The 24,340-nt window shown below is 39.6% G+C and overlaps 1 protein-coding gene across 5 annotated transcripts in view; it reads right to left on the bottom strand.

Annotated features, from left to right (window-relative positions):
* ZEB2 (zinc finger E-box binding homeobox 2) overlaps positions 1–24,340 on the bottom strand; it is a 134,984-nt gene that overhangs the window by 91,341 nt on the left and 19,303 nt on the right. The window lies entirely within an intron of this gene.

The following is a 24,340-nucleotide window of genomic DNA, read 5'->3' as shown; positions in this document are numbered from 1 at the left end:
TTACTAGTTTTATTGTTTTACCAAGTTCCTGGGCATTTCAGCTGTCACAACTCAGACAATGCTCTCGAACCGATTTCATACACTGAAAATAAAAATTCATCACTCTGTTAATCAGACACCTCAATGAATGGGCAGACACCGGTGGGTTCAGTATTTCACGTACTGCCTACTCATTTCACACTGCTATCGCAAAATCAAAATTCTCCCGTTTTGGACAATAAGCAGTGAGCGGACAACAGCCAGATGCAACTTTCAAAGTCAATCTACTCCGTTCTTTTAAAAGCGTGCACTGGGGCAATGAAACAAAATTTGTATATTCTCTACTATCTCGGGTAAATATTGGTCCTAATAATAAACTGTCTGGTAGATGTATGAAACCTGTTCACTCTCCTACGGATGTTTTACTGGCCATAAGGGCTAAGGCCCTACTCTATTTTAAATTTAACTCTATGAAAATGGGCAGTACCCAAGAAAATGCTAGCACAATTCCAGATAAAATATACTGTTGTGAGGCTGAAAAGTGCATGCAAAGCAAGTTGCATTATTAGAATGTTTAAATATTAATTATACCGCTGTGTAGTAAAGATGATCAAGTATGAGTGTCAACTAATTTTCTAAAAGCTGCAACATTTACTTCCATCTAAACTTCCTTTGTTAAACTAAAACTAAAAGCCCAGCAAGTTTAGTCTACTTGAGTGTGTTTATTTTTATTGGTTTCTGCATAATTTTTTTCTACCATAAACCAACTTTAACCCCTTTTCTGTAATCTCTGCCAGTGTAACTCCAATAGCACATCATAAAATTCCTATAATTCTTCAAAGCCACGGAGTTGGAAAGGAAAGGCTTGGGCATTTTGTAACAAACGCCAGCTACAAGCTTTGGCCAATTATATTTAACTCTTACAAACCTTCTTTTCGTGTGTGTGGATAAACTTAGAGATTTATGCTCTGTGGTCACTTTCATTTCTATGGTAAGCATTCTTCACTCGCTTCTGAGTGTGAAACCAGTTCCATTTTGTGAAGAATTCTGTGGTGGCGGTAGGACTCAGCTCTAATCGCTGAGGAGCCCGGGTGGACAGATGGGGAGACAGATGCACAGAGCCACGTAGAATCAGAGAGACTTCTTACCTTCCGCAGAAGCCTTTGCTGATGAAGATGAGGTGGTCTGAAAAGTGGACACTTAAATGAACTCTGGCGTTGGAGGAGTTAAGCACTTCCACTGCCACTTTCCCTCTCGTTTCTTTTCCTAATCTATTGCTCGCTTAGATTCTCAAACAGCTACTAGAGTCAGGCAGGAGAATCACTTTGAGATTCTTAAGAAGAGACAAAGGCAGAGCATGTGTGTGGAGAGAGACGCTCGGGTTTCATCCCGTCACCCATGGATGCCCAGCCAGGGTTTCCCACCTGAGACAGATTGCAACGTGTGTTCAGCTCACTCATGCACGAGAAGCAATACACAAGTTCAGTGTAAAGCCACTTTAAAAGCTCATCGGGTGCATACTTTACTTGTACAAAATACCTTATTCATGACGGAGCAGTGAGGGCCTAGGTAATTACTTGAATCAAGGTGGCCTCAGAAGTGTTTAAATCTACAAGGACACTTAGAGCATGAATAATGCAAAATAATTTGCATCTAAATTTTTTAAGTGTTCTTTATTCAAAAACTAAAATGCAGTTCCGATTAAAGTTTGATGAGTGAAAGCTGAGCACTTCGTACCCACTGTGAACCATCTCCTATATGTGGAAATTATTTCAGACAGTGGTGAAGGGACAAAAGAGTTTGGTTTCTTTTTTTTCCTTTTAATTTAAGTTGTGATTAAGCCGTGCTGCTTTTGAGCCTAACTTTCTTTAGGTTTTGTGGTGGCCATCAAGGTGATTCCTGAGCTTGCTTAGCAGACACGAGTCCAAATTTCAATCCGGCCGGTTAGGAGACGCAATGAAAACACTCACTGTCTTAGACCCAGTGATTTGCCAAACAAAATAACATTTGCATTCAAAGCTAATGCGGTGCCACTCTCTCTTTCTTTTTCTTTCACCTAAAGTATTTTATTCAAATTATTCTTCTTTTGGAATCACTAAGACACAAAATATCTCTGTTCTTGCAAAAGCTTAGAATTCCCCATTTTTTTTCCTTATTTGATTTATACTGCTGTGTGAATATACATTATTTAATATGTTGCTGGCAAATTTTCAGCAAAAAGCTAAGTAGGGTCAATATGTTAACCCATACTTTTTTAGGGAAACAAGACTGAAAAGCTAAAAATCAATCGAGAACCCAAAGGCAACTTTGTTACGATAACATAGAAATATGTTTACTACCTTAAAATGGCTTTTCTTCATCTAGCTTTCTGAAGCTGAACATTTTGAAGACCATTTCAAAGGAGTGCTGTAAGATTGAATTACAATATTTCTAATTTATACATGTTTTTGTCGGGGGTTTGGAAACGGGAAATAAGTTTTCTTTTGCTAAATTTCTACAATCTATTATCACTTGGGCTGCATAACCTGTCCTGGAATTTCACAATGTTTGCATTTCATTTAATTTTGTGAACATTCGAGAAACCACAGCTTAAGAAACTGCCCATTGTTTCCTGGCTTCTTTTGCCATGTGGCAGGGAACTTGCCTGGCCCTTCTTTTCTACCTGAGATAAAAGTGAGGTTCAATTAGAAAGCAGGCCTCTCTTGTCTAGCTCACAGGCACCCTTCAAGGCAGTGTAGACAAGGACAGTTGGGATGCAGGAAGGAAAGGTAGTAGAAGTCCTCCTCCCCGGCTGGCTAGCGGCAGACCTGACCTTCCGAGAGAATTTTCAAGGTGGGCCCACTCTGCAATCCACAGCACCTACACTTTAAAGGCCCTTGCAAAGGGAAATTATTTTCCTGCCATAGCCCTTATAAAGTATAGACTCCCAATTTATTGCATGCTCCAAAGCAGGCTTGTACTTTATTGGAATTTTAGATGAGTGTGTTTGCCACACTCTTGGTGAGTGGGTATGCCTTTTTTTTTTTTTTTTTTTTTTGGATTTTGAACAATGAAAACATTTTTAAACTCATTGAACAAAGATTTCCCCAGCAACAGACCCCCTGCTCAGCAGGTCACCTATCTTTGCGACAGTTTTTCTTTTCCCACGCTAACCCCAGGGCTCATTTGCATAAGGTCTCTGTTGTGACAATTAGTTTCAGGTGAGCTGATTTCTATGCGGCTAGCCCAAGACGATGCACAAACCCTGGGCCTCCCTGATCCTGGTCCTAATTGCGACTGACTGGCACCAGACACAATCATCCTCTTGATTCAGCAAATTGTCCTGCAAGTAGCTTGTTGTGACCCCGCAAAGCACAAATCATATCATGTCAGTCCAGCCTAGTAAACAACGAATAAAATACACTCTGAATGAGCATAATAATGTCTTTTCCATATTTTAGGCATAGTTGACTAAATGAATGCAAATGAAAGCAACAGTCTTTTAATTTTTTTTTTTTTTTTTGGTTGAGAGTGGTATTGTGGCTCCTCAGAAAAACTTTTTAGAAAATGGGACTGCCCCCCACATTTAAATTCCATGGCTCTATAACCCTGTCACCTGGGAGAAAGTCCCCAGGTAAAATAACTGGCTGCTTTCAAATTTCTCTTAGCTTTGTTGTTGTGGAAATAAGTAATATGCTCTTTCATCATCTCTGAAGCTACAGGGTACATCAATATGCACATTAGCAGGGTTCCCAGTAGTCGCTACTAGACAGAAAAGCATTCGGAGCCAATGAGATTTCGCATCTCTGCATAGCAACCCAAGTTAAGGAAAGACTTTCCTTAATTCTAGGAAGAAAGGGGTGTGTGGGGGGGAAATGAGTGACTTAGCCTTAGGAGGATGTTTAAGGACAATGATTGTTCTTGAAACATTGCCTCCCCCACCCCCAGTCTGTGTGCCGTTCCAAATTTAACTATATTAGGTTACATGTCTTACAAATTCCTTCTACCCTGATAGTCAGGAATTCTGTCTGCCATCCTGTTGTCTTACCTAGCTACCTACCTATCACCTCCTTTTTCTCTATATGGTAAGGTTAATAATAAATAAATAAATGAACGAGTCCAATAAGTATTCCAAAAGCCACTTAGCTATGTTTCCTACTCCTGTAAAATAGAGCTTGTCATTAGTAAGGCATTTCTTTTCTTCAGGTGGCTGTACATAAGCAATCGTTTGTACAACATGAAAGATGTATCCATTCATAGCCTGGCTAGACCTAGAGAAGTTTTTCAGATACATAGCTACTTTGGGGAATTTTGTCCCTGATTTCAAACCGGTTTCTAACAAACACAGGATTACTTGTTAGTACTGCAGCACTGTGATTTTGGTTTTCTTTTCAGGCATTTCTATCTTTGAGGTGAAAATCTTGGAAGGGGGTCAGGGATTAGGGAGGGGAAAAGAAAAAGAAAGGAAGAGGAAAGAAGGAAAGGAAGAAGAAGAAAAAAAGAGATTAGATTAAATTGAGTATTGAAGAGAATTGCTTTAAGTTCTTATGAGAGACTTTTTTTTTTCTTTTTTGCATTTATGGCAGAGGGATTGCGTCCCCACCCACAGGTAAACCAAGGTTCCCCAGGTTGCTCAACCCACTCTTGAGGGGCACAACTGCATGGCCTGAGCACATGGTCCAGGGTGTGTCTGGAAGGGCATATACTAGTTTCCTCCTGTTTCTTATGTTTGTTATGATTTTTAGCCCCATTTTCACAGTGATAAGAAAATTGTATGGCCAAAGGCTTTACGTCCACTCAGTTAAAGAGGAAGGGTAGAAATAGTTCCGGGAGAAAAGCCTTCCAAATGCTAGCACCCCATGGAGTACACTCTTAGACCATTCAGAGCAAGAAAGTATCTGAGTCTAGAGAAATGAGTGTCTTGTATCAAGGAAAAGAATTGTTGAGGGATAGACACAATTTCGTTATGAAATACAACCTATAAAAAGTAGATGAAAAATCTGTAAGTCAAACTAAAAACTCAAGAGATCTTTAGTATAAGCAATGTAAATTAATATCTAGAGTATGTTTTGCCATAAATGTTTGAACATAATTCCCACTTTCTATGAATCATGAATCGATTTAAAAAAACAGTTTCAAAAATGATTGTGACCTCTGGCACCATTGCCACACTCCCGGTGGTACTGTGTCCTTCACACAGACAGATAATCATCAGGGTTACCTCACCTGGTGGGAAACATGAAAGAGTCAGAAGTTGCTTATTTTTGTAAATTACTTTCCTATGTGAATTGATCATACGGGTAGAATATGAATATGTGAAATACAGTAGGGTCCCCACGTACAGAAAAGAGAAACGAATACACATAGACTTAAATGAAAAAACACAAAGCCTCATTCCTGCTAACAGTGCTTTTAGCATCATAACGGTCTTACTGCCTTCTCTTTTCCAGTTCCCACTTTCTCCTTACCACTTTTGCCTCTATCACCTTGGGGGCTCAGTCCCCTCCCAACAAAACTTAAGTTAGTTTCTTTCCTTTTCTTTTTCCTTTTCCTTCTTTCTTTCCTTCCTTCCTTCTTTCTTTCTTTCTTTCTTTCTTTCTTTCTTTCTTTCTTTCTTTTCCTTTCTTTTCTTTCTTTTTCCTTCCTCCCTTTTTCTTTCTCTGCCCTCCATCCCTCCTTTCTTCCCTCCCTTCCTTCCTCCCTTCCTTCCTACCTCCCTCTTTTCCTTCCTACTTCCCTCTTTTCCTCCCTTCCTTCCTTCCTTCCCTTCCTTCCTTCCTTCCTTCCTTCCTTCCTTCCTTCCTTCCCTCCTTCCCTCCCTCTCTCCCTTCCTTCTTTCCTCCCTTCCTCCTTTCCTTCCTTCTTCCCTCCCTCCCTTCCCGTTCTCTCATGAATGGCTCCTTTTCTGCATCATTTCAGTTTGCTGTGACCCCAGTCATGTCATTTTCCCCCTCTACCCACCATGCCTTCTTTCCTCTTAATCATTTCTCTTCCTACCTCTTGAAATCCAAAGACTTCTCTTACTAATTTCTATTCTTTCCTTCTAACCATGTGAATTCCCTTTCCTGCAATTCAAACTTGTTGATGCTGTCTTCACAGAGTTTTGTGATTAAAATTTATTTTCCTTTCAGCTTCTGAATTCCTAAAAACATCCCTTTCTGTGTTTCCATATTTAACCATCCTCCCCTCTCTTCAAGCCTGCTCAGATTTCTGGCCTACAGGCTTTGCTTCCACACTTCCTAAAATTTCCTTCCTCTCTAGTATTTCCCATTTATCTCCTTCCTCTGTGCTGAAGGGCTTCACTTCTTAAATTACTGTACAGTCTCCTTGTCCTGTATTTCTCCTTACATTTCTTCTCATCACTCCATAAAATCTGTTTTATCTTCTACCTTGTTATGTTATAGTTACGCCCCTTATATTTCTATAACCTTCTTCATGTATTATTTATTTTTTGCCCCCTCTCCATTCCTCTGGATGATTATTTCACTGTAAAACTTTGATCTTAAATTATTCTCTATACTACCTGTGAATTGTGTGTGTGTGTGTGTGTGTGTGTGTGTGTGTTTTACATGCTAGTTTCCCTTAATAAAAATCCAGGATCCAGTTAAGAATAGCTACCAAAAACATTCTTTATGTAACTAAGGAAACATTGAGACAATTCTGCTCATTCATTAGACCAAAACCAAAAATCATTGTTTAGGTAAGATGATCGATGTACCTATCCATCCATCCATCCATCCATCCATCCATTCATCCATCCATCCATCCACCCATGTTAGAAACACAGCTATAGCATGGAAAGCACTAAACGTGGGGCTAGAAACTATAGGCTTGAATACTCGGTCTTTCACAGATACTAGACCAATTTTCCAATAGTCTTCCAACTTTCCTACATCTCAGACTACTCTTTCTACCTTCTGGAATTTTTTTGAAGATCAAATGAGATATTTCTGTCAAAGCACCTTGGACGACATCAAACACTCCATAACCATTAGTTGCGAATGTTACCCTTTGTGTTCAAACTGGATATATCTGGGAAAAAAAGGTTTATAAAAATATGACTTTCTAAATCAAGGATATTTCTTTACTTTTGAAGAGGACACAATAGTTCCTGGGCCAACATAATTTGCTTGCAATTATGTGAACAGAAAAAGTTCATGAACCCAATATTCAAAATAGAGATTGTAGATGTTGCTTTTAGTGGGAGATGTGGGAACATGCTATGTTAACTGGAGAAGCCTATATTGTTTGCCTTAGGCTTTAAAAAATCAATTTGGGGGTAATTTATAATAGTTATTTAGTTTGCTGGGTGGACAACTGTTTGAGGCCAAACCTTTCCTGTGACTATCTTAAAGGCGTCTTTTCTGAGCTATACCTGCCTCCAGTCATCAGATTTCAAAGTAAGAGTTTGTTCCAAATGGCACTGATTTATTTGATCTAAAATTTTTCCAACTTTTATCTGATGCTGGTTATACAGACAAATACCTTAGCATTCTACTGTGGATGTAGAAACCACTACGGATTCCATATATGTTGTAGAGTGAAGCAAATCAGATTTGAAATTATAGAACTTGGAGAGGATTGGGGTCACACACGCCAGGGTCCACACACACCATGCAGGTGAGGGAGGTCGGCTGATCCTTCTGTCAGGGATCCAGAGAAATTTCCTCTTTCTTTGCAGCCATGTAGGCCAGAGATATTAGATCTTCCGAGTTTCTGGATTTGTGAGTGATTTTCCCAATTTTTAAATATTGGCAACCAACTCAAATGTGTTTAAAATACTTTGTGAGCCAAAGCAAACACATCTGTCAGCCACTAGTTTGCAACCTCTGTCCAGTCTCTACATTTTACAGCTAGGGACATGAGGCCCAAAGAGGTGCTGGTGCTGACCAAGCTGAGACCGGCTGTCAGCTCTGGGAGTGCCAGAAGTCCAAGTTTCCTGACCCAAGTCCAGGAGTCTTCTTGTCATACCAGGTTGTGATCCTAGAACTCCACACATCAATCGGCCTCCTGGGACAGAAACTAGTAGGGGACATGTAGTGTAATCAAGAATGGCTTCTTCTGTACTTTCCCCACCCCCCCTACCTCTTCCTCACCACCACTGTCACTGCTTGATGGTGATGGTGGATGTGGACAATGGGACCAAGTACATAGGCCTTTTCATTCCTTCCTGGCAATTCTCCTGTCATCTCGTCTACCTGCTCTCTGCCATGGACTCTTCTCACCACACTCTATTGTGCCAAGATAGGCTTACTTTTGAAATGGGACTGGAATGGGAACCCACTTAATGCCAGGCTAATGTCAATGCCAGGTGAAACATTTTCTGGGCGCTCTGCCCTGCCTGTACAAGAATTATGAAAACGCCTCACCTAAAAAGCAACTGTCCAATCTTTCCAAAGAAACATAGAAGCAGTAAAACCAGAGTCTTGAGTTCAGAACATGTGACTCCATAGTCCAATAACTCAGCACATACGTGCGGTGGATTTTCTGATTCTAGCCCACTCATTTCTTGGCACATACCACAATTATAACCTGACACTTCAGAGTAGAGAATCACGTAGCCTAAAAATAAGACATCATCTCAGATTGGATCTTGAGAGAAAACTATCAACAACATTCAAAACAGTATCCTGTCCCTAATTTGGAATCAGAAGACTAGGACTGAATTCCTGGTTTTGCCAACTCTGTTTCAATTTCTGCCCAATGAGGGAAGTACCTAAGGGTGAGAAGAGTTGAAATCTCTGGTTCCCTCCAAGTTCTAAAAATATATGGATGCTCTCTAGGGAAAACATTTTGGAAAATTAAATATACATGTCAGACTATGTAATGATTTAAAAACACAAAAGGTTGTACAGATAAAGACTAATTAGTTTTATCATCTAAGTCCAAGTATTTGAAAATTGGGTTGAGACATTTTGAGAATCAAAAATCTATTAGGATACTTTAGGAAAAATAGATTTGGGCTGTATGAATATGTATCCTGTGCCAGTGTTTGGATGAGTAGGAAAAATAAATAGAGAACTAATCAGTTGAGGTATTCCTTTATGACATAAACTATCTTAAGAAACCATGATATTAGTTATCTAATACTGCCTTTTGTCTCCTGTTCCTTTCGTCTTTGCTTAGGAAAGTAAAAAAGGAATCAATAATTTAAACCATCCTCCTCAAAGAGGAAAAAAATATTTTTGAATTAGTGTTATTTTCCAAAATCCCTGAGTTTTTTTGAGGCTTTGTCTTATGCCCACACTGACATATGTCTTTACCTTATGATATAAGTGGTGCTGCAGATGAACTGAGTAACCTGATGGTCAAGTTTGAGGTGCCCCATCTGAGTTTACAAAACTTTCACAGTTGGCTCAATTGGCTCAAAAGGACTCTTGAAAACAAACACAACATAAACAATAAATAAAACACATCTCCTAAAAAAATTCCTTTGTTGCATTTATCTCTCTCCTCTGACAAAAAATTTCACACCGATCACAAAAATGTAGATATTTTAGCCTTTGTTTCCGGTCTACATGAAAAATAGGTATTTCTATAAGCATGGAGAAAGAAAATGTCAAATAGGATCTGAAAAGATTTTTTTGAAAGAAAGAATGTAATGTATCTTCTCAATTGCTTTTTTATAAAATAAGAGAATGGCCATTGAAGTGGAACTTAGCAATTAATTTTATCCACTCCTTATTTCCATGTGTATTCTTTTTAAAACTAAAACTACCTTGATCATGGTTTTGATTACAAATCCCGAAAACAATTATGGAAATGATCTTTAATATAATAATATATTTTACTGAATGTCTCAGCTTTTTCATTCCAACAACTGAAACAGAGACAATTCTTTGCATGTTGAAATGTGTAATTATCATGTATCCAAAAGGGAGGGTGTAATTTTCACATCTGATTACAAGGGAAGGGTGTAAGTGAAGCTGCCTGGGTAAACTTACACTTGTTTACAAAGAGCACTACCTTTGATATTAAAAACTCAAAACATACAAAACACTAAGAAAAATCAAGATTAACATGCACAAAACTAAACACAAAGCTAAGTATTTTTCTTGGCCCCACCACAAAAAATAAAGTCAGTTCTTCTGAACTTATATTGGTTGCCTTACTTCTGATGATTTTTAAGACTCGAACATTATCTTGCAGTCTTGCTGGTGACTATACTATTGAAGTTTAGGAAGCTCCAGCATTCAATTTAATTTAAAGGGAAACTTCAAATTTTTACTATGCTTGTAAACCTATGTGGTCAGTTTTAGAGAACGATTTTCATCTCAACAGAACACATTTTCCTAAATACAATAATTGCTTGCAAGATATGCATTAAAAAATTTTTTTTTAATCTCCCTGCCTTTTTTTTTTTTTAACTTATGATTTACCTTTGATAAGATCAACTTCTGCTCATGTGAACTTATGTTTTGGACATGTAGGAAGAGATAATATCAAGGAAAGCCAGAGCTGTGATGGCAGCTATCACTTAGCAAGGAGATTCAAGATAGATACGAGATCACACAACAGGTAGGAGAAAGAAACTTCCCCGACAGCCAACACATATTAGGAAACACTTTTATATGATATACAATTATGGTCACTAAGTGATTGTGGTAGATTTTTGAAAAGGTTGGCATTGAATATTAAGTATACTTTATATTCCTATTGCATCGCTTAAAACAGGCAAGAAAGGAAAACAGAGAAAGAATAAAAAGAAAGGTTAAGAAATCGATTTAAGAATGGGAGATACAGAGGCACCCGGGTGGCTCAGTAGGTTAAGCATCCGCCTCTTGATTTCAGCTCAGGTCGTGATCTCACGGTTGTGAGATCAAAACCTGTGTTGGGCTCCCACACTAGGCATGGAGCCCGCTTGAGATTCTCCCTCTCTCTCTGCCCCTCAACCCTGTTCACATGCGTGCTCTCTCTCTCAACAACAACAAAAGGATGGGAGATACAAACCTCCATGCTAAATGGAACCCACTACAACATACTTGGTTCTGCATTTAGCCCTACAGTTATATAGAAAGCAATGAGTTTGTTGGAAAGCTATTAAGCAATTGAGTTATACAGATTTTCAAATGCAGGACTAATGGTAAGGCTGATTTTTGGTATACTTCAGAATTTTTTTTTTTTTTTTTGTCTTTGGTATCTTGTCAAATCAAACTTGACAAGCAAGAAGTCTGAAAAAAAAAAGATGCAAGCTACCAAGTGATTAAGATTTAGGAATAATTACAATAAAATAAAAAGCTATTCTGTGAAAAGGAACTAGCCTCTCCATTCTAAATTGGCATGGCCTAAAGCATGTTAGGGATAGCCAGAGCTTATAAGATCTTAGCTATGTTTTCTTTCTATAGGATTTTCTGTTTCCCATTACATCAAAAGGCATAACACCTGACATAATCTCCTTGCTTTTCTACTTCCTGGGGTGTGACTGTTCCCTGAATGCATGGGTGGGAGAGGACGTGGGTGTGTCCAGAGGGAGAAGAGGTTTGAAGGAGAACTGTAGTTTCCAGGTAGTTTAGAGGCTTACCCACCCACCACAACACATCCCTGCACACAGCATACCAATCAATGCTTAGTGCATACCACATTCTTCACTGTGTTGTTAGAGTACATTTGCTTATATTTTGCACAATTTTAATTTAACCATATTGATCAAACTGAACACTCAATAAGACCCTAGGCACCTTAGGCTTATTAAAATTAGTCAACATAAAGCAAGTAAGCAAGGAAGTGATGGAAACTGTTTGGAGATTTAAATACAGTGGAACCCACTTAAATAAATACCTGTTAATGAAATAAATCTATTAAATGAATACATTTTCTCTGAACCAAATCAAAACACATAGAGTATACTCAAGGGGACCTTTAAATGAATACTGCTTAAATGAATAAGCATCTTAAATGGACATGCTTTTCTTAAAAGCCAAGTAGTATTTTCACGTTCTCTAAGGTTAATTAAAGCAAGAAAATCCATGTTGAGGTCCCCCCCTTTTGAACATATTGCCATTCTTTGAAATTAAGCGGAAAGAAATTGCTTAAAATAACATTATTTAAATAATATAATTTTTCTTAAGGCGAATTGCCCATATGTGTGTATGAATGTGTCTATATGTCTGTTGTGGGCATAGGACTCATGGGGGACAAACCCTTGAAACGCTGAGCATATCCATTTGTCCAGAAACTTTCTTATGACAAGGTAAAGCAAAAATATTTTCAATTTTGAACTGCCTTCCACGGTCCTATGTCACAGGGTTATGGACTGGCTACTTTTTAACACATAATTTATTTGCCTCTTTGGGAAGTTCTATTATTTCTCCAGCATGGTTGAAAGGCGTGATTCAAAGAATCAAGTCCCTTACTCTAATGGTGATTTGTAATAAGACGCCAATTGGTACATTTGGGGTGCTCAAAATCATGGTGCTTTTTTTCTTTTAAGATATAAATGCCTCTTTTTTGTGTGTGGTAAAAACCACCTAACATATATCTACCCTATGGACGAATGTTTTGGTACACAGAACAGTATTCTTCAGTATATGTGCATTGTTGTACAGCAGAGCTCCAGAATTTACCAAATGCTTTTTAGCATAAAGTTTATGTTGGGCCACATCTTAACCTGATCAGGTCTCTCTTTCCTCAGAGGGGTTGACCTATGGTGATTACTATCATGAAAGAAAAAACGTAACACACACTGAAGTCCTAAAATAGTCATACCCTTTAAAAATACAGCGGGCACACAATCCGTAGAAATGTTTCCCAGGCCCCCTTTATCTAGTATTGCCTTTAGAGGGCCTTGTTTATTCATTTTTCCCCCCTGGCCTAATAGAAGATATTAGCTCTTTCCCTCAGCAAAATCACTCCTATCATGAATCAGGCAACTAGTGGTAGACTACTGGCCAGGTTTCACCCCACTAAAATTCTAATCTATACTTTGTCTTTTAGAATTAAGGAGAAAATGCATATCAGCAGAATCTCCTCTCTACTTTATTTCATTTATAAATTACGAGAATGATGCTATTATATATTATTAATTTCTGCTGTTCTCCAACTCTGCTGCAGCAGTGAGCTGCGGATGTTGGAACGGTGTAATTATGTTCTAGTAGGGTAGCCATCCGTTTCCTTTCAAAAATTTACAGGATTCTTAATCACGCTGCTCATTTGGGTGCGCAGCAGCGAGGATGGCGAAACACAAACAGGGCACGTTCGTTTACATAGGAACACCTGCTTAGCATGATAGCAGATGTCAGTCAGTAAGCAGAACACAAAAGGGAAAAATATCAACAACAGCAAACTCGCACCATTTTGATTTGGTGCGGGGGAATCTTTTCAGAAGTGATGGCAACAGTGGACATTCCTTCCGAAACACAAACAGAGTCTCTGAAATTCCCAAGTCTTGTTAAGTGGTTAACAGGTCGTCAGAGAGATAGGGCATTTGCGAGGTTGCATGCCGGTATTGACTCTGACTCTGTTATTTGGAAGAATTACGAAAACTGCCCTGCCTCAGTTTCCTGATTGGTAAGCAGACAAGGGGTTGGATGTTCTAAATTGAAACCTAGTTCCCCCAAGGCGATCGTCATTAGAAGAAATGTAACGGTACTGGCGTGACCCTCACCGTGCCCAGTTCAAATCCCACCGCCATCACTTAGTGGTTTTGTATCATCAGTCAAGTTATTTAACCTTGCTAAGCCACGGCTGGCTGATTTGCAATGCGTGTCGAGAAAATTAAATGAGATAATGTATACAAAGTGCCTGCCACATAGTAAGGGTATAATAAAAGGTGGCTGTATTATGACGACGACGATGATGATGTTTACTACGGCTGCTATCATCATCACTATCATTATTTTATTTTGATCCTTGCAGAACCTTTCCCACTCAACATGTTATTTGTGAAAAGTCTGGAATGACAACCAACTGAAATCTCTTGCTGAGATTATCATAAAACGTGGTATTTTTGATGTGTGTAGTTCTGTAAGATTATTATAATGATACCTACTACTGTTATTTTATAGTTAGAGAGCCTGTCATCATTTCCACTACATTTTCTGGGATTTATATCTGAACCATAAAAGAGGTTTTCTGAGCTGTACCCTGCCTGAAAAAGAGCCTCGATGAAAGTGAAGTGCTTTCTAGAACTCCGACACAATAAAATGAGGCTATGGAAAGGAAAAAATGAGAAACCCATCGTCTTCATACGCCCACCCCACGCTTCCAACTCTTGCACCCATTTTTAAAGGACTCTTTGGACGACTCTGGTGTTTTCCCTTCTCACCCTTTCCCCAAAATGGTTAAAATTCAAAATGGAAAACAGCCATCACACATGGGCAATGACTAATTTTCCTAAGGAATTTTAGTATTCGGAATGTGTCTGCTTGTGCAGGCCTGTGCGTTAAAGGCTCCCTGAGTATGCATTGACTTGATACCCAATAATGGCTGCTAAGGAGCCGTTATGTAGTGCCGTGTCAATGATCCGTGCATTGAGGACTCCCTGAGTACGCATTGACACGACAGACCGGAACGGCTCAGAAGAAGCTGTTATGGTCTATCATGCCAATGATGTGCGGATATTGGCAGGGCCTCTGGCCCTTCCGTGGAAATTACGGAGTCTCTGAAGGAACCGGGGCGGGCGCCATGTGGGCGCCATCAGTGAGCTAACAACGGTCCCATCCATCCTCACTTCTCCTTGGGTTTACTTCAAAAAAGTCAGCTTGGAAAACTTGTCCAGTAACTTCAGTGGTCCCACGTTACATCACCAAAACATAAGCAAGAGGTAGAGATATTCTTGCCATTTAGTCTTTTCGTTTCTTCTCAGAGAAAGACACCGATCCTGTTCATATTAAAAGGAGCAGAAGTCAAGGTAACATTTTTTTTTGATTTACAAATATCTCTTTTCTGCTCTATGAATTTCATGTTATACACATATATGGCGCTGGGCAGACTTTGTGGTGGTGGTGGTGGTGGTGGTGATTTTTCTGAGATTGAAACACGGAATCTCTGCAAAGAAAAATTCCTTTTTTATATGTCCTCAGCAGTTGAATAGGTACTCAGAACTTGGCATATAGGAAATGGTTCAAAAAACCTTGGGAAGAGAAGTGCAAGTTCAAGAATAAAGTTTGGATTCACACATGCTTTACCAACTTAAGGCAGTAATTAATTCACTTATGGTATTTACATGCCCCTCTTCAGATACTTATGGAGAACATGGGAATTTTAAATTCACAATTCAGTGCAAAATTTAAAATGATCTTCATTAGAATTTGAAGCTATACTCTAAACTGCTTTATATACTACCAACAGGGAGCCTCATTATGTAGTACTATATTTGGACTACCTTCTTTACATTTTGTAGCTGTAGATTTTGAATGTATTTCTGGTATGCTTGAGCAGAATCAAACAAAGTGTTTTAATCTGCTCTATTAACTAACCAATCCACACAGTTGCATGGCAAACATATAAAGTTAAGAGACCTTCGTGCATCTTCTTTTCTGATATCGTCAAAGGATCATGGAGGAAGAGAGATCTGAGATACCCAAAACAGAATGGTGGTGAAGCCGTGCAGAAATACCAGAGGGGATTACTAGAGGGTGATGGGAACAAAGAAACAGTCAGGTTAGGCAGAAAATGGCTGGAATGATTGTGATTCTAAGTACAGAAGGTACTTCTACGTGTTCATTTCCTTGAGTAGAAGAAAATAGTCCAATTCACATAATGAAATTTGAAACTGGGTGGAGATATCCACCATTGGTGTGTATTAAATGTTTACTGACTTAACGACAGACAGAAGGAGCAAAGCAAAGGGAAACTCACTAAATGCCAACCATAGGTAAATACTCAGTAAACACAGAAAAGTGGAAGGAAGGGCTGTAACATTAAATACCTACTATGTGCTTGCTACTTCCTATCACCAGTATGTTTTCAAAACAACCCTGGTGCATAGGCATTATGAGAAATGGACACACACGTTGAACGACTTGGTCCCAGTCGCATGGCTAGCGAGAGGTGGACATCAGATTTGAGCCCAGATATCTGAAGCCTAGACTCCCTTGAGCACCCAAACATCCTTTCTATCTGCCTCCCTGACTCACGGATCTTACAGGTGTCACTGAGAATGGTAGAAAGCCAGTTGATTTAAGTATAAACTAAAAAAAGAGAAAAGAAAAGGAAAAAAAAAAAACCCAAGTATTCAAAATGGCATAGTTGTCACTAAGTGGAGTTCAGGAAATTCTTAAAAGGGTGGTAGGGAGTGTAACATAAGTTATCAAAAGCTTTTTCTAGGTATTATGATATACACTAAATCTTTAGTGTACCTGCTGTATTCACTTTCAGAAGATACCTGACCAGAATGGATTCATCTTCATATTAAGTACAGCCTTACTCTAACCAAATGATCATTGTGTCCCATGCACTGAGCTACTCATTGGCGACAGAGAGATGATCAAGACTGCCCTCAAGGTGTTTGCACGTTTGTGAAGAGAGAAACAGGAAACAGAACTGTAAATGCTGTGATAAAGGTCAGTTCAATATATTCTCAGAGGCATATTTTTTAGAGGTCATTGCTCCTCTAAGAAAAAGTACTATGGTTACTTCCTGGAAATGAGGAGGCATAAGACCATGCCAATCACTGTGACTATTTCTTCTCCTTGTTTGTCTTTTAACACTCCCTAAAGACCTGAAAAGGAATAAATACCTCAGCTCAAGGCTATTGTTTCCTCTTTTCAAGAATGTTTCAGCATGGTCCAGAAACTGAACTGCCTGTGTCACAGAACTCCTGGGAGCCTGGTTAGCCATGCTCTGAAACAGTCACAATCAGAATTTATTGAATATCTTCTGGGCTCGAGATACTGCCCTTAGAATTTTGTTCGATACTCCCAATGAGCCTCTAAAACAAGTATCGGGGGCGCCTGCGTGGCTCAGTCGATTCACAGTTGGTGAGTTCGAGCCCTGCATCAGGCTCTGCGCTGACAGGGCAGAACCTGCTTGAGATTATCTCTCTCTTTCTCTCTGCCCCTCCTGTGCTCTCTCCGTCTCTCTCAAAATGAATAAATGAATACAAACTTAAAATAAATATTGGCCTCCATTTTAAGCATTGTGAACTAAAGCTTGGAGAGGTTGAGAAACACGCTCAGGGCCACAGGGAGAGTGAGTGGCAGAATCAGAATTTGGACGCAGATTTGTTTGTGTCTGAATGCTGTGTCCTTTCAGGGTCTTGAATCCCTCAGTCCCTGGGGAGAAAGGAGAACTAGGCTCGCTTCATCATAACTGAATGGATTCAGGAATGTTCTCGGGGCAGGAGTCTGGGGAGCGGAGGTGTGAGCATGAAGAGTAGAGCAGCTCACGTTGGACGTGCTAGTAACACACACAGTAGGGTGTGTCAAAGAAAGCACTGCCTCGCCTCTAAGTGGACCAGTTAGCAGCTTCTACACGCCATCCCTAGCTGTGTAAGCCATTTGGGATCCTTAAAAAATATACTGAATTCACATCCCATGCACGTCTCTAATGGCTGTTGTCCAAATCCTATTATCTGGGAACTTAATTTAAAATAGCTGGGTCTTTTTGAATTGTCAAAAATTCTAATAAAACAGGAATATTTCCTACTTGCACAGATCAAATTCTGTGGGGCATCCAAAGCTTAGCTCTTAAATTCTGCCCTTAGATCAGTGAAGAGGGAAAACCTAGACTATTGAAAAGCACAATGCAGATATGAATGTGAACGAATACTTGAATCCCATGCAACCCTATGTGAGAGTCCCCGTTCTGGCTTATTACTGTATCTACTAATAGTCTTTGCCTGTGATAGGAGGTCAGAAGTGTTAACCAAACGGTTTAGTTGAAAACGGAGAAAATGCTAAATTATTGTTCTTCTTTGACAATGTAAATTAATTTCATTGGTAGAAAAGGTAGAAATCTCTAAATTCGTTTCCTTAAATTCTAAGCCCTTTAAGAAAGGTAGACAATGTGGGAATACACAGCTGCACTTTTTTTTTTGAAGGTTACTGTTCCTTTAATGCCCAGCTGGTTCTGAGATGTAATAAAATTGACATATTGATTCCTTTGAATTTACAAATGCCTGTTTCATAAACTCCATCTCCAAAGCCTAGGCATCTTTAGAGCACTGTCATTTTTTTTCTCCAAATGGATCAATTATGTGCCCACGTAATCCTGTTACCTGTGAAATCCATGCATACTTCTCCCATTTGCTGCAGTTCCCAGGCGGACAAACTTGCATTATGTACGCATAAACAAACAGCGCATTTTCCTGATATTAGAGATTGTTTTCAAAGTGAAAGGCAATCTCTTGGGTCCTTAACTAAAAAAAAAAAAAAAAAAAAAAAAAGAGAGAGATAGAGAGAGAAGAGCAAAGAAAAAGGAAAGAGAAAGACTGCCTGCTCCTTCAAGCAACCTCAATATATATCTACATACACACAAATGTGTGTGTGTGTATATGTGTGTGTGTGTATATACACACACACACACACACACACATATACACACACACATATATATATACGGATTCATATTTACTATTTGCAGTTCCCCCAAATTTAAATTATATAGTTTTGATATGTTTAGACCTTTAACCAATTCAAGGAAGTAAATTCTTCATTTTAGTTAAACTAGTCCATGAAGATTTATCATTTTTTTTTTTTTATTGCTGTCTTTTCTCCTTTGTTGACAATTAGCTATTTAAGGGAAAATCATCCCCAGGATACCTTGAGACCATTGAGAAATGGCAGCCCAAAGTGACTTAGGTTAGAAAGTTTGCAGTCATTTTATAGAAAGAACAGTCCTCAGTGTTCGTCATCGGAGCACTTGCCAGTCCCCGGCTCTGAGCCTTCCTTAAACACACACAGAGTCCTTTATTGAAACAACCGTAGAAAACACAGAGATTCTGCTTCTACTACATTAGGAGAGAAACGCCTCAGTGAACTAGGAGGTCTTTCCCATGTCTTAAATCTGTAACAGCAAATCGTCTTCCTACACAAGCACATTTCCATGTTCACGTGTGGACACCCTCACCAGTGCACACTGCATAAAGAAGGCTTATGTGTGAATATACACACAGACTATGCCCATAGAATCCCCTGCAAATAACCAACAAGCAAACATGCTTTTGTCTACGTGTGAACTCTCTGTGTGAGCAAAGTACCTTGCATGTTCTGCACTGAGATATGAATTCTTGCTTCATTCTTGCAGCCTGTGCTGTATCTGATTTTCCTCACTTCACTGGGCACCCAGCAGTCCAGCCACACCGCACTTGCACTCTACAATTTGTCTCTAAGAGATTCCCCAAATCACAAAACATCTTGTCTGCTGTCCAATGTGCTCCCCATATGCAGAAAAGATGGTCTGAAAAATTGGGTTGTGTTTGGAGCCCTGTGGCCTGGCCCACCGCTGCCATTGTGCGGGGGTGGTTTTGCTGCGTCTTAACCAGATTTGACATGCTGTACAAAGGCAGGCACCTTTGGTCCCATGACACAGCCAAACAGAAAACACAACAAGCAAGCCTGGCAAAGATGTCCCGCATGAATAAAAGCACAACAATTTGTCACATAGTTGTTACAAAATGTTAGCAGCTTTAGGGGCTTGCCATGGGATGCCAGAGATAAGGCAGTGTGAAGAATCTGGAAGTTCGAGGATTGGTGAGTCTTGGGCAATAGGAGAGTTAATTCGGGAAAGGGGGAAAACAGTCATCGCAGAGGGATTATTTTCATTTGCTTCTTCATAAGGCCGAAGAAGGCCTTAATGTCATGAATTAAATCAGCAAGGCCAGTGTTCCAGGGTTTACTAAATTCCACTGTCTTGAAGGGCTGTCTGTTAACCGTCTCTTTCCAAACTCCCAAAGATGTAACACCTTCTGGTGTCAGTTTCTTGAGGATCAGGAATCACGTTTCATTTTCTTTTACAAACTGGCATAATGACAAATGAAAGGAAGAATTGTGAGGATGAAAAATCCTTAGACCCCACTTAGGCTCACCATTCACCCAGCGGAAAGGGAAGCAAATTGCCTCACGTTAACTCTTTTTCAAATGCTGGGTTTCTTTTCCAAATGTCCTTCCACAATTACTTGTACCTGGAAATTCCATGATTCTGGTAACATTTACCCATAAACTTTCTTCCTCACTCCGGGCTCATGTCCTTTCTAAGCCTTAATTTCCTCATCTGTAAAAGGTGTATTAACATGATAGCATCTATTTGATAGAATTGTTGTCAGGGCGACATCAGATGGCATAGGCAAAATTCTTATCCACAGGTCCCAGCACATTACCAGTACTCAATAAATGTTAGATAATATTAGCTTCTACACAGTTGCCAGTGACATTTCACTGGAATACAAATATGATTATGTCATTCTTCTTCTTTAAAAAATGGTTCACAAGCTCACCATCACCTATTTGCTGGCTCAGAGCCAGAAACATGGCGTAGGAGCTTCCTCTGCTCCAAGGCTACTTCTGCAGACTCAATTTGAGCTCATCTGTTTGCACACAACCCGAGTTCACACATCTTAGTTGGCTGACAGCACCTGAAGTGGTCTACATTTTCCTCCTCTGATGCCTGTAACTGCCCAGGATGCCCTTCCCTCACTCCCCTGGGTGAAATCAGAGTCATGGGACCCACGCTGCCCTCAAAAGCTGTCTTCCTCCGGAAGTCTGCCCTCCCCACTTGCTCTAAGATCTAGTTATGCCATCTTGTACACTCTGTACTCACTGGGTACAAAGTTCTTTATAACACTCACCACGTTTTTCTCATTTCTTGAGCACCTCCCTCCCCCTTCCCGCTAGACATCAAGCTTCTCAGGGGCTTGGATTCTTTTTTGGACCTGCAGCTTCAAGTATGGCACCTGCACATTATAGATGCTCAATTAATGCAGCATGAATAAACACTGCAATTTTCTGGTGGGATACCAGAGGCCAAAAAAGCACCTGGTGGGCATACTTTTTAATTACTTTTGCAACAAAATTTGTTTTTCTTATAATGCAAAACCCAGATTTCCCTGGAGAATGAAGGTAAAAGAAGCCATGAGTGGAAAAAGAAAGTGTGCATTTTTCTTCCATGAACCTGACATCAGCTCTGAAGAGGGAGGGCCTGCTACTAGCCATAGTGGAATGAATCACGTGAGCTCACATGGCAACCTTTGAAAAGAATAAAGGACTTAAAACACCAAATCGCTGGCCAATCTAGTGCTGGTATAGCCACGTAGTTCAGACCTTTTCCGAGCATCTTGGGGAAGCTATTTGGAAGAGGGAGTTTGTATAACAGACATTGTCATTATCATGGCCATGGTTCCATAAAACTAACATAGGTAAAATCTCCCAAGAACTACACGTTGCTCTGTGAACTTGGAACTAAATGTAACAAGTTCAGAAGATTTCTACTGCAAATTTTCCAAAGGGTAGGGCCTGGAGCTCTACTGACATCTGTGATTCTCTAACCTTTGTGACCCCTTGTAAACCCAGAACCAGCACAGCCTGGAGCACGTCATAGTACCTCCCCCATCCCACCACTCTCCTGAAATTTGAGCCGAGCCCCATGTGGCTGAGGATCTTATGTTCACAGGTCCTGAAGGGAATCCTGGGAAGCCAGTCTTTGATGAAGCATGCACTCTCCCTCACCGAAGGTGAACTGACTGCTGGAAGATGAAATCGTCCTAGTCACAGTTAGTGGGGGGTAGGAGCTGGTGATCGCAGAGGGATCATGAAGTTAATGGTGACCTTTCAGTTTCCTCCATTTATAGGTCTCATTTTATTTCTACTTGTAATATTAAATGGGAAACAGATTTAAATACGGAAGAAATGATGCCATGCCAATCAGAACAACCAGTTGGGTTATCACCTCGACATTGCACTGTTCTCTTGTATCCAAAAAGTGATGAGGAAGGGTCATGGGTGGGGAGGCCTGATACCAGGTCTGAAATCAGAGGACAGAAGCATACTGTCAGGGAAACAGACTATTCCTTATTTTTTTTGTCTCTCTCCCCTAAATGTCAGGGCTACCCAAAGAATGTCTTCGGAGTGAAATCACTGATTTCTGCCTCAAACAGCAAAGAACCATGGAGGATATTTTACATAAGAGAATCTGATTATTAGATTGATCTGTAACAGTTAACTAAACATATTCTTAGAATGGGCTTTATACAGAGAGATCATTTTACAGAATGCCAAATACAGGAAAGGGATGCTTAAGAAGTCCCTCAAAGTCTCTTTAACTCCACTGGCGGTCAGATATTCAAACCCCATGTTCTCTTCAATTAATTATTAAAATAATTTAAATTCACATTGTTCAGGCAGTAAGCATAAGCATATGAAAGTTAAACTTTGTTCATGAAAAGGAGAGTTTAAAAGCTCAGTGGTTCTTATTCGAAGAATGAAAACATAGTGTAAATAAAAACTTTTACATAGTATCTGAACTATGAATCTACTCGTGTACTAATAGAATGTGCCATCAGCACACTCAAACTATATTAAGTTGACAGTACGATGCCTTGTTACAAAGTTACATCTTTGTGTGTTAAATGAAGAGATGCTATTAATCAGCAGTAAATTCATTTCTTAGTTCTTATTCTGGAAAAAAAAATTTTTAGTTGTAGCTTTATTCACCAGTTTTGGAGGATTTCAGGCAGATTGAGAAAGATACGGTTTAAGACTCTAAAGTAAATATTGGCCTATTACAACTCTCTGGTTCTTCCTTAGACTCTAACCATAAAACCTCAGGTGTTCTTTAGATTGGTTAACAGTTCTCTATATCTGGACTACCTGTTCCATGAAAAAATTACCTTTCAGGTCCTATTTTATTGATGGGAGCATTGCACAGAAAACCAAATTTACACCAGTCACAACTTCAGGTGTACCATTTTTCACTCCTGCAAGGATTTGGGGCTTGCAATTTGCATTGTTACGTTTCCTAATCTGGGTCTAAAATATGTGCTGCATTGCTTTCAGGAAGTAAAAAACTGATGGATCGTGCCATCTATGGCAGCATTTGTTCAGCATTTGGTGCAAACGGGAGAAAAAAGATACAGAATGCATGGATTGATTTTCAAATTACCTCAATATTTTGAAAACATTTTCACCTGCATGCTGAGAATGCTAAGAATGGCAAGGAAGGCAATTGTGCATTTGCACAGCCTCCACTGCATTCATTTATAAATTACCTCATCACTGACTGAAATTAACACTGATTCTTACAGGCAATTTCTCAATTTCCAATGCTAATTACATTTTTTTTACTTTTAAATTCTGTACCACCTGTTTTGGGCAAGACATCTTAGGCAGCGCGACCGCATTTAATCACAATTTTAATTAACCGCCCTGTAGATGTGAAAAAGAAGCAATTATAATGTAGATGAATGATGATTTTTCTGCATTAAATTGTTTTGTTTCCCTGGTATGTTGATTGTAACACAGCACACAAATACAGTAACTGTACAATTTTTTTCTATTGTAATTTAGTAATTGTTTTTGGAAAACCAGTTTGGGAATGAGTGACTTCATCTGTTTACAAATTGATTGATACTGTTCACTCACTGATTGCTGCAGCGTATATTTTGGTATTGCACAGCCTAGCATAAAATATAATTAGAGATGCACAGGCTTTGCAGCACCATTTTGGAATCTGAAAATCAACTGTAACTGAAGTATGTTTTCCTTGAGCATACTAGTATCAGTTGGGGCTGATGAAATGATAATCAAAACAATGGGCTTTCCAATTCCACCACTAGTAGAAACCCTTGGTTTCAATCTGATAGTCTAATATGGTGAGTTTATGAATTACTCCGTACTAGGCCTGGGAGCTGGGGGCTGGCAAGGCTGAAGCTTGCACAACTCACTCAGATCTGTATCACGAGAAGCGTACCAAGTGAGGTAAGGAAACAATGACGAGAAATAAAGAGTTGCTGCTTTGGCAATGGAAAGATTGTTCCCGACACCCGGGCACAATGCACTGATGTGCTGTACCTCTCGACTATCTCATCTCTACACTGTGATACGATGAGATCGCATTCACGCTCCTGGCTTGCAGATACTGATCATTAAAGCCCTACCTCATTGCAGATACATTCAAAGATCTTATTTATGTGAAACACAGCTCGCTCTTCACTCAGCTAGGAAGGGGAAGGGGGAAAAAGACGGCCATCAATATCTGTTTATTTGAAACCTGATGCTGGCCGATGGCTAGAAGACCTAGGCTTACTATTCTCACATGAATTAGAAATCCCTTCAGGAATGCCCTCTGCTAACATCACATCCACTCCCAATCTCAGGAAAGTTCTCAGTCGATGCACCTCGTTGGTATCACAGGGCTGGTGTCTCCCTCAAATTATCCAATGAATTGTTCTGAAATGTGCTCACTTGGATGAGCCCTGGGCTAGGCCATTTCTGCTGGCCTGGAAAAAAAG

The sequence above is a fragment of the Panthera onca genome, chromosome C1 (genome assembly GCF_046562875.1).
Source record: "Panthera onca isolate mPanOnc1 chromosome C1, mPanOnc1 haplotype 2, whole genome shotgun sequence".
Taxonomy (NCBI): Eukaryota; Metazoa; Chordata; class Mammalia; order Carnivora; family Felidae; genus Panthera; species Panthera onca.
Note: the sequence above shows the minus strand (reverse complement) of the source record. Positions and strands in the feature narration are given on the sequence as shown.